The 10,371-nt window shown below is 35.1% G+C and overlaps 1 pseudogene; it reads left to right on the top strand.

Annotated features, from left to right (window-relative positions):
- The first annotated feature begins 248 nt into the window (after positions 1-248).
- LOC141499101 (CCR4-NOT transcription complex subunit 11 pseudogene) lies at positions 249-10,153 on the top strand (annotated as a pseudogene).
- The last annotated feature ends 218 nt before the right edge of the window (positions 10,154-10,371 follow it).

Here is a 10,371-nt window from a genome sequence, read left to right on the forward strand (position 1 = left end):
TAAAAAAAAAAGAATTGTCTTGGATTTATTCTGGGAGTTAAGCTGGCAGAATAAGCAAAAAATTGCCTTAACTCTCCTATATTCACCACCAAACAACTATAAAATAGCATTCCAAACTGAATTCTGGAATAGAAGTACCAGCAAAAATATTGGGTGAAACAACCTTTAAGTCAACAAAAATTGCAAGGTACTGAGGAAAGGTCTGTTGTCCTCCAGTTAAAGGGGAGTACAGTCCAGGATAAGAATCGATGTGGAATGCTAGCAGCAAACTCTGTATCAGCAAACTGGTAGAAGACCTTGTACCCCAGTGTGGAAGTATGCCATTGGACAAATTTAAACACTGGTATTTCCCCAAGTGAGGAACAAGACCCACTCCTCCATGATCACAGTATAGTACATTGGTTCTCCTCTTACCTCAGCACAGTACGAAGTGAAAGATCACAAGCTAGCACCACTTAACACCTTCTGCAAGGCTGCATTAGATCATACCCCTGCAACCTCCAGCTTCACCAGCAAGCCCCTTCATCCTACCCCTCAGTATAGCACCAGGCAGGAGGTTTCCGATTGGTCTCAGGGCACATCGAGTGCAACACCAGGAAAATAGTCAGTGCCTATAGTCTATTGCAGAAAAACTTGGGACAATGTCCCTTCCACCCCAGGAACAGGGCATTAACTTGAAAATAAGGAAAGTATCTAAATAGAATATGTAAAGAACAAGAAGAAATTTATCTGGTCATTGATATTTATTTTGGGTTAGTTGGTTGGTTCTTGTCCTTCATTATCAAAAATGACCAAAATGACATCACTATGTTAGAGAAAAATTACAGTATGTTCAACTGTGACAGATTAGACTAATATGATCTTAGAATGCTCTTCTCAGGTGGGGCACAAACAGTGTGAACACCTGGGGTGGGTACTATAAACTTATGCATTCCATTGAATTGCTTCAATTCTGACTTGCTCATCAAGAACAACAGTTTTTCTGAATGTCACATTGGTCAGTCCTGTGCCAATGTCTTCCAACCTTCACATTCAGTTCCAGAGTTGCTAAGAATCCCTTGAGAGTATCCTTGTATCACTATTTTTCTGCCCACCCTGTGGTGTGCATTTGACATTTGAACATTATGAGCCCATTGTAGTTGTGCTCTCTATAGTAGGGCTGAATGCTTGGTAGTTTAGCTAGAACATGGGAGCAAGGGATACATCCTTGTTTCACTCCACTGGTGACAGGGAAATCATGACAGTATCCTCCATTATCCTAAACATGGGAAAGCATACTGTCATTAAATTGATCTACCATACTGATGAACCTCCATAGGCAACCAAATTTTGTCATTTTTTCCATAAGCTTTCATGACTGACAATATAATACAAGTCATATTTAGAAACATTGGATAGAGAACTCTGTTTTGCTTCTATCAGACCTGCTTCCTTGACCCTTTCTAAAGCCGCAGCACCTTTCAGGTGAAGGGTCACCCTATTGCGGAGGACTCTGGCAAGAATTTTGCCACTACTGTGATTGTCACAGGATAATCTATTCCCTTTACCTTTATAGAGATAAACTCCTCAAGCCATACAACATGGAAAATTTTATGCAGCATTTGTATGAGCAATGGATCTCCCATTTTGTAAAAATGAGCTGGAATAGAATTAGAACTTGCCATATGAAAGGAACCTAAGGAATGCAAAACTTCTTTTTCAGAGCGTCAGCAGCTAGGGATGGATTGAATTCAATAAGAGATAAATGGTCATTGACTTCTGCATTGATTAATGATCAGATGTGAAAGACACTAATAAAGTGCTCAGTTCACCTCTCTAGGTTCATGTCCCTATCACTAATCAATGTGTCTCCATCAGCACTGAGTAGTTGAGATATGCCATATTTCGTTGGTCCATAAAGCATCATAAAATCACTTTAAATTGTTGTAATTCAACTAAAACTTAATTTTTTCTGCCTTCTTACTGAATCAAAACTCTTGGGTTTCTCTAAACTTCACTTTTGTTGGAATTAAATGCTGCATTCTTGGAAAAGGATGAACTATACAACTGGTAAACCTTGGAGTTCTTGTTTTCCATTTAGAAACTTGTGTATTTTCCCATCATTTTCACCAAACTAGTTAATACTTGTGAGTGTTCTGACCCAGATCATATGTAGTTCTGTTCACAAAATCACTGAAAGCTGCCCACTCCTTTTCTGTTCCACTATTTCCAAGTACGTGTTGGCTCAACATTCTCTCCAAGTTAGCAACAAACTGTTCCAATTCAACAAAGTACTTTAATTTCTTGACATTAATTCTTCTGATAGTCATTTTTCCTTGGGGCTCCTGCTTCAATTGATTGTGAATATTTAGCTTGAAAAGGACGAGTCCATGATCAAGTCAGCACACCACATTGACCTCATCATTTTCACATCTTGACTGCCTCTTCTCCTTATAAACACATAGTCTATTAGATACCAATGTTTATGTGAAGGTGCATCCAGTATATTTGAATATAATTAGGTAGATGGAAGGTAGTGTTTGTGATGAGGTCATGATATGCAAGTCTTCACTATTAAGTGATCTTTTCTATTGTTGTTTCCTACTCCATTTCTCCCAAGGATTCCCTGTTCTATCTGGTAGACTCCTCTAGGATTAAAGTCACCTAGAATTATGATCTTGCCCTCTCTTAGTGCATTGATAATAAGGGTTTCCAGGTCTTCATAAGATTTTTCTTTGACTTCATCAGGGTTCATAACAGTTGGAACACAGGCACTGATGATAGTGCCATGGCATTTTTGTGCAAGTGATTATCACCTTGAGTTCATTCCCTTTCACAGGCATGTAAATAGGTTGAATAGATTAGTTTTGATTGCAAAATCTACCCAAGATTCATGTTGCTTCTCTTCATTGAGGCCACACATGAAAAATGTTGATCCAGCTCTGACTTCCATTGGTTGAACTTGTTTAGACTGTCCAGTTTCACTCAGGGCAGCTATTTGGATGTGGTACTAGCTGCATTCCCTTACAAGAGTTGTTCATTGTTCAGGTCTTTTGGATCTTGTATCATCTATGAGTGTATTCATATTCTATATATCGATGGTAAGTAAGATCTTCTTTGATGAAGGTTTTGTCTATTATTTTGTATTTTGACTATTGGTGGGATCTCTACCTGCTGCAAAAATCAGGCTACAGTTAAGTAAGCAGACAATTTTTAGAGCATCTTTTCTAGACCCTTCCTCAAACCTGGAGGTAAACAATATGTTCTTTAAAAGATTAGATTACTCGGAAACCCAGGGGCTGCAGAATCCTACTGCTGCTTCCAAAAGAAGATTCAGTGACTTGGGCCACAGGTATGTGCAGGGTTGTGATTATAGTTCCCAGTGTATCTGCATATCCTATTCCATCCCTTGCCTGTTGCCAGAGGACTTAAGATAGGAATGGTAAAATGGTGAGATTGATGTCTTTTGATTCATATATATATTGGTTTTACATGAGATAGAGTTGTACAAAGTCATTGGTCTCTCTTCTCTTCCAAATTCATCCCAGTGCAGTGGCCAGGTAGAGTCAAGACAACTGGTGCTGTCTCTAGATTCAATGGATGACCTTGGCAACTTCGATGTCTAAAAAGTTCTAAGCTCTCTTAGAGCATGAGCTTCAGCTGTCTTCATGACCATTGGAACTAATTGTTCTCATCTGTCCATTCCACCCATGGAAGTCTTTATATGCTATCACCCGCAATAGCTCTGGTGTGGGGTAGACATGAATTTCTGAGAGTCAGGTCAGGTAGAAAAACATATCCAAACACTAAAGGTTGGGAAGTGAAAATTAACCAACTTTATTTTTGGAAATCAGACTTTTTATAGTAAAACTTATCTCAGTAATGATGGGTTAAAGGAGACCTAGTTTTACAATTTTCTGGGTACATTTTTTATTTACAATTTACAATATTTGTTCTTAGAAATATGCATACTTCTCTAACAAACAAACCTTTTACAAACACCCCTGGAGCCAAAGATTATCCTAGGTCAGGGTTCACTGGTGAGCCAAAGGAAAGATACAATGAGCAATAATCCATGCATAACTTTGATGAAGATCACCACCAAGGATATGTGAATATCACTCCCTGGGGCTGGTCCTCTACAATATGTATGATGCAGACACACTCCTCACTCATTGTTGAGTTTGAGACCCCCTCAGCTACCCTCAACCTGATTTATCCCATCTATTGAAACTCTTTACTGGTGTGGGGCTGCTATGTATGCTGCAGCTTCTTGAAGTCACAGGAGAGAATTCTATGATTCAAGTGAATATCAAAGGTGGAAAGAAGACTTAAAAGGGGGTTGGTAATCTCACACCAGAGGAACTAGTTTTCCTTGAACACATTCTATATCCTAGTGATAGCAATAGAACAAGCGAGGATGGTATAAAAGCTGCCTTGGACTTTAACATAAAAATAACTAACAGAAGAATAAGACACAAACTCAAAACAGAACAGCAATGTCTCAACACCAATGTGAAAGATTACTGAAAATTTGGAATTGAATTCATATGTAGAAAGAACACTTGTAAGAATTCAAAATTAAATGAAATGCAGAGGAAAATCAGGAAAAGAAATTAAAGAGATACAGGAACATAACACGGCTTAGAAAATAATACATATGCTTTAAAAGTATAAAAACAGAACTGGATAAATAAAACAGAATAATGAAAATCTACTGAAGGAAACAAATTCTGAAAAATAGAATTGACAAAAGACTTTTATGAAAGATGTAAAATGAAATGCACAGAACCAGGAAATATTGCCCTCAATAATAGGAAAATTGTATGTTCATAAATTATGAATGACTTAATTTTTTTCAGCAAAACAATGATCTAAAATGTTTTCATTGATGGAAAATGTTATCTCCATCCAGTGAACAAAAACATGAATTCTGAATGCACATCAAAACATTCTATTTTCACTTAATTTTGTGTTGTTTTTTTCTTTTGGTTTTTCTTCTTTCACAACCTGATCAATATAGAAATATGTTTTGCATGATTATACACATAATAACTTGTGTCAAATTTTTATAATTTTAGGAAGAGCAGAGTGAAAGGAAAAGGAATAAAAATTTGGAACTCAAAATATTGAAAACAATGCCTTTACATGTAATTATGCAAAATAAGACTATTAAAAAGAAACTAACTTAATCATATCAACAGCTAACAATAAACTAAGCATTCATTAACTTATTCATTTCTTCTCCCCTCTTCCCATATAATAATTTCTCTAATTCAATTATATCAACTTATTCAGCATTTATTTCCCTTTGAACAAATGAGGATTCTAATATGTATGCTCTTATAGGGTCAATGAACAAGTGAGAGAAAGTAAGACACAGAGAGACAGAGTGTGTGTGAGAGAGTTGGAACAGTAGACTAAGCATAGCTCTAAAAGATTTGACTGAAATAAGTAATTGCATTTCTAGAGTTTTTGTTGCTGTTTGAAAATATAATAAATTGTTTACATATTGGAAAAATCAAACTTTGTTGAGCATAAATTCAAAAGATCTTATTTAATTTCTGCAATTTATTTTTTCTATTACATACATTACAAGTAGTTATTTTTGCATTATTTAGACTAAGTATATTTTGCAATTTTAATAAATTGGTTAAATAATGGTCAGAACTATTAATAAAGATGAGATGTGTGATTTCCCTTTAAAATTAGTTTAAATATTCTTTCTGTGAGAAAGGAATGTATTATACAACAAATTTGATTTCAAACAAACCTTTCTCCTTTCTATCTGTTTCCTAAGAAAAATTGTGGGATATTTCCTGAAATGAAGTTCTGATTTCTTATTAAAGAAGGAAAATAAGATAGTTATTTATCTGACTCCACTATTTTATTTATGCTCAAACATTCTTTGTGCATGACCAACCATACTTTCTCAAAATCTCACCAAACTAAAACTATTTGTTGGATGATATTTCTTTTAAACAAATCCTTAACCCCATCCTTACTGATTGCTTTTTTCTTAGCCCTGAGGTATAGTAAATTGTATTCTTGTGAAAGAAAAAAAAATATTGTTGAAAGCAACACCTCTAAATATTTTTCCTCTTCTCCCTTTCTATACTCTACTTCCACCTCTTCCTTTTCATTTTCATTCCCCTTTCAGTTCAAAAAGCTTCTTTTGATTTAGATTTTTGCCTCACTAGTGTTATCCTCCTTGACCCTTTATTGTCCACTGATTTTGATATATTTCTTTGACAAGATGATGTAAATCCATTATGTGTTTCAGATAGGAATGAACTTTATCTGGGACCTGCTACCTACACCCCATTCTATTTATTTGTATATTATTCTTCTCCTTCACTATAGATATGAGAAATAATAAGTTCCATTGTCTTGTTAACTTAAAAAAAATACTTTAGTGAATTGCCATCATTTAAGATTATTGAAATACTTTGATTCAGGTCAGATTGACTTTTGCTCCAGGGAGTTCTCTGTTCCCATTCATTGTGGAACACCATGTAATTTTTGCGCAAAGTTTCCCATTAGAAGTGATTTAACATTGTTTAATTATCAGGAGAAAAGGGGAGATACACTGATTCTGATTGATATAGAGTTTATCTCACACTGATTGAAAAATGAGAGAAAGGGTGATGTTGAAACTTTTCAAATAATTGATAACCTGAATAACATTTAAAAAAGCTCATCCAGAAAAAGTGACATTCTTGAAGTGAAATATATGCATATATACATATATATGATGTATATAAATATGTATGTATACTTCAAATATTTTATTTATATGAATACATGTGTTTTATGCATATATGTCTGTATATCAACTTCTATCCATTTAGCTATCATATTTATTAAAATTCACCAAGAAGGAAGAAGTCTGTTATGGAATGTCTCATTATGTAAAACATAAAATGAATAAAAATTGAATAGAATTAGTTGCAATTTTTTCCTTTTGAAGAATTTATGGAAAAGATTCTATAATAAGTAAAAAGGGCATAAAATTTCGTATGTGTACTGTTTTTTATTTCTTTTAAGCAAAGAAAATATGATTATCAAACTGATTTTTTCAGTCTTTTCTGAGTCAACTTTCTTTTCCCACCTATCTATGAATGCTTTAAACAGAGCAATTTTCCAAGACTTCACTTAACTACCAAAGAAGCCAACCACCGAATGTCTTATGTAATGTGGAGCAGGATGGAATGCCCGAGGATCATTCTCATAAATAAAAGTTTTTTAACCTATTTTGTAGTTAGGTATTAACATCAGTAGTCATCCTTTATCATTTGACTGGATCAGGTCAGTGCCTAGTATTCTCACTATTTTTATTAGACAGTAAGAAGCCAAAAGATCTCCTTCAAAATTTTGTGTTTTTTTTTGTTCAGGTATATGTCACAGTTTGCTTCCCTTTTGAATCCTCACATAAAGTTTGTATATTTCTGCCAAGAACTTGTGATTCTGTTTATCACCTATTGAATGGTTATGCTTCTGTGAGTGAAAAAAGGGGAGTGGAGGGAAAGCTATCATTTGAAACTTGTTCTGATATCTGTTAGAAAATCTTCAGTGCTTCCTCCATTCAGATAACTCTTAATTCCAAAAATCAATTCCAGTCTCCACAGAAATCACTATTATTAAGTTGTGAAATTAAATTGATGAATTGTCCCACTTTTCTGCAGTGTGTAGTACTAGTGATTGCTCCTTCCCTTTGAATATTCTTTCTTCCTCAGGTCTTTCTAGTAGATCTCTGTCCCCACTTTTTTTCCCTATGTGTCAGACTTTTTCTTCTTTCACTCCTTTCAGGTCCTTTATTCATATTTTGTCCCTCTTGAAGCCCTTGCCCATGCATGGCTTTGAGTGCCTCATCTCTTGCCTCTTTATGTTTCTTCTTTCTGATCTCAATAGAATTCCCTATATTCCACTACCATCTCCATACAGATAATTCCCAAAGCTATAAATACCGATGCCCCTTTTAACTTGAACTCATGCTATATATCTTGAAGTGATTGTTAAAGATGCCTATTTTCATGTCCCATACACATCTCAAATGTATAATGTCCAAAATGGAGCATAACATCTTTCCCTCTAATGCTGATAATAGCCAAGGCTTCAAACGATGGTTCATTATCCACTTTTTGCTATCCTTCTCAACTTCCATATCTGTTTTATTTCCATAGCTTGTGATTCCACCTCCTCAATATCTATATCATCCATAAGATTCTTTCTCATTACACTAAGTCCACCATAATTTAGAACATTACGACCTCACTTCTGAATTACTTTAATTATCTCGAAAGTTTTATTTTTGCTTCTGGTCTTTCTGTTTTTCAATATTGCTTGGAAATAATCTCTCTTAAATAATTCTTAAATAAATAATTCTCTTAAACATAGAAAATTGAATCAAATTTATAGAAAAAAGGTCATTCCTCAATTCATAAATGGTCAAATGTTATGAATAAGAAGCTTTCAGATTTAATAATCAAAATTATCTATAGCCTTATGGAAATTATTTTAAATCATTATTTGTTAGAGAAATGAAAATTAAAACAATTCTGAGCCACCACCCCACAACTATAAAACTGGTTAACAAGACCAAAAAGGAAAATGACAAACACTGGAAGGGATATGGGAAAATTGAGATACTAATACACTGCCTGTGACTCAATCATTCTAGAGAGCAATTTGTAATTAAATCCAGTTGCTATCAATCCATGCAAACTAATAGCACTTGAACCAAGCACTATCTTTATCCCAAAAAGATAAGTAAGAAAATTCAAGGTTGTGGGGAGGGTACCTGCTGTAGACTGGATCTGGGACTTTGAGTCCATAATGGCAGTAGCAGTTGCCTTGGGGGAAGAATAAGTTTGTCCCCAGTTAGCTGGGAATCACCTTGGATGAAGAGAAGCCCAGGAGCAGCAGCAGCTTCAAGAGCCTGTCCAACTTCCCACATCACTATGTCAAAAAGGTAAACTTTTTCAGTCTGTCCTCGGTGCTCCTGATTCTGCTCCAACCACCAGACCTACTCTTCAGTGCAGCTCATCATCTCATCACCCTCTTTGGGATCTGGGAGATATACGTCAATGAGCCCCCATGATCAACCCCTTCATAGCCAGCTTCCACCAATCCGGTCAAAACCACCAGGAATCTGACCACCCAGCACTCTATAATTCCATTAGAACAAGTGGGATTTTGGTTGTTGTTGTTTCCCAGTTAATGTTGTCCCCACCAAGAGAACTATTCAAAAAGATATCTTGACAAATTGCATTAATGGATGTTGGAAACAAAGCCTAGTCAGTGGGCATTAGTGGACTGAAGAGCAATTCTAAATTATCAATATAAGTACGGCTAGTTTCCGTAGAATTCTCAATGACCGAGTTCCAGATTCTTCAAACTGGGGTTTTGATAGTTCCATTGCCTCATAGATCACAGAAGTTTTAGTCAGTGCATGTAAGTCACCTATTGAAAGTTCCTTTAGACTAGAATTTATTCACCCATCACCTCTGTTCCATACTTGTGAAGATGAACTTAAACTCAACAGCCTGATCACGCAATTGAGTGTGACAAATCCAAGTGTATTAAAAGTAGCACTGGTCTTGAGAGCAAAGGAATAATGGCCAAAGCTTTTAATGTCCTTGTTTACTCCACAATAAATAGAGCTCCTCGGGGAATTGGAAAAAAATACCTAGTTACTTTATCCCATTGAGTTCTTTCCTGTCAAACTGTCTGAACTCCTGGAAAATAGTTTTTTAGTTGCTATAGATATTTTAATGAAATTAATGCAGTCAAGAGAGATAACAAAATATTTTTCAGCCCTGTTCAACATGGACATAGCTTTACATTCAATGAACTTGCAAATAAACAGATGTTTATCTACCTCCTGAGTTTACTCAGCTTTTTATATCAATTTGTATCTCTACCTGTGAACAAATGAGGGACAAATACATGCAAAATTGTTTGCCATACTTTGTCTGTCATTCTTCAATCTTTAATTCTCAACAAAATAACATGGCTTTTTCCATAGAAGTACAAGCTTTCTGTTTTGTATTCAGTCAAAGAGGAAAAGCAGCAGGACTTTTCTGATTAGTGAAGACATTGGATACAGGGAAAAAATCCTTCTGAGACTGTCTTCAAAATAAGATCAATATGTTTTCTGATTTATTTTTTTTAAACTGGTAGAACTGTAAATAGATGAATGTCTTGCATTAATACATTATAAACATTTTTCCCATTTGAATCAAACATTTTTTTTATTTTTTTTGCTTTTTTTTGCTACAAATTTTTCTTTAAATGATTCTTCTGGATAAAATAGGCTGAAATCTCTGACTGCCTTGGTAACATGATCCATGGGAAAAACTAGTATCCTGAACTATGAACACAAGTAGACTA

This window comes from Macrotis lagotis, chromosome X (genome assembly GCF_037893015.1).
Source record: "Macrotis lagotis isolate mMagLag1 chromosome X, bilby.v1.9.chrom.fasta, whole genome shotgun sequence".
NCBI classification, from domain to species: Eukaryota; Metazoa; Chordata; class Mammalia; order Peramelemorphia; family Peramelidae; genus Macrotis; species Macrotis lagotis.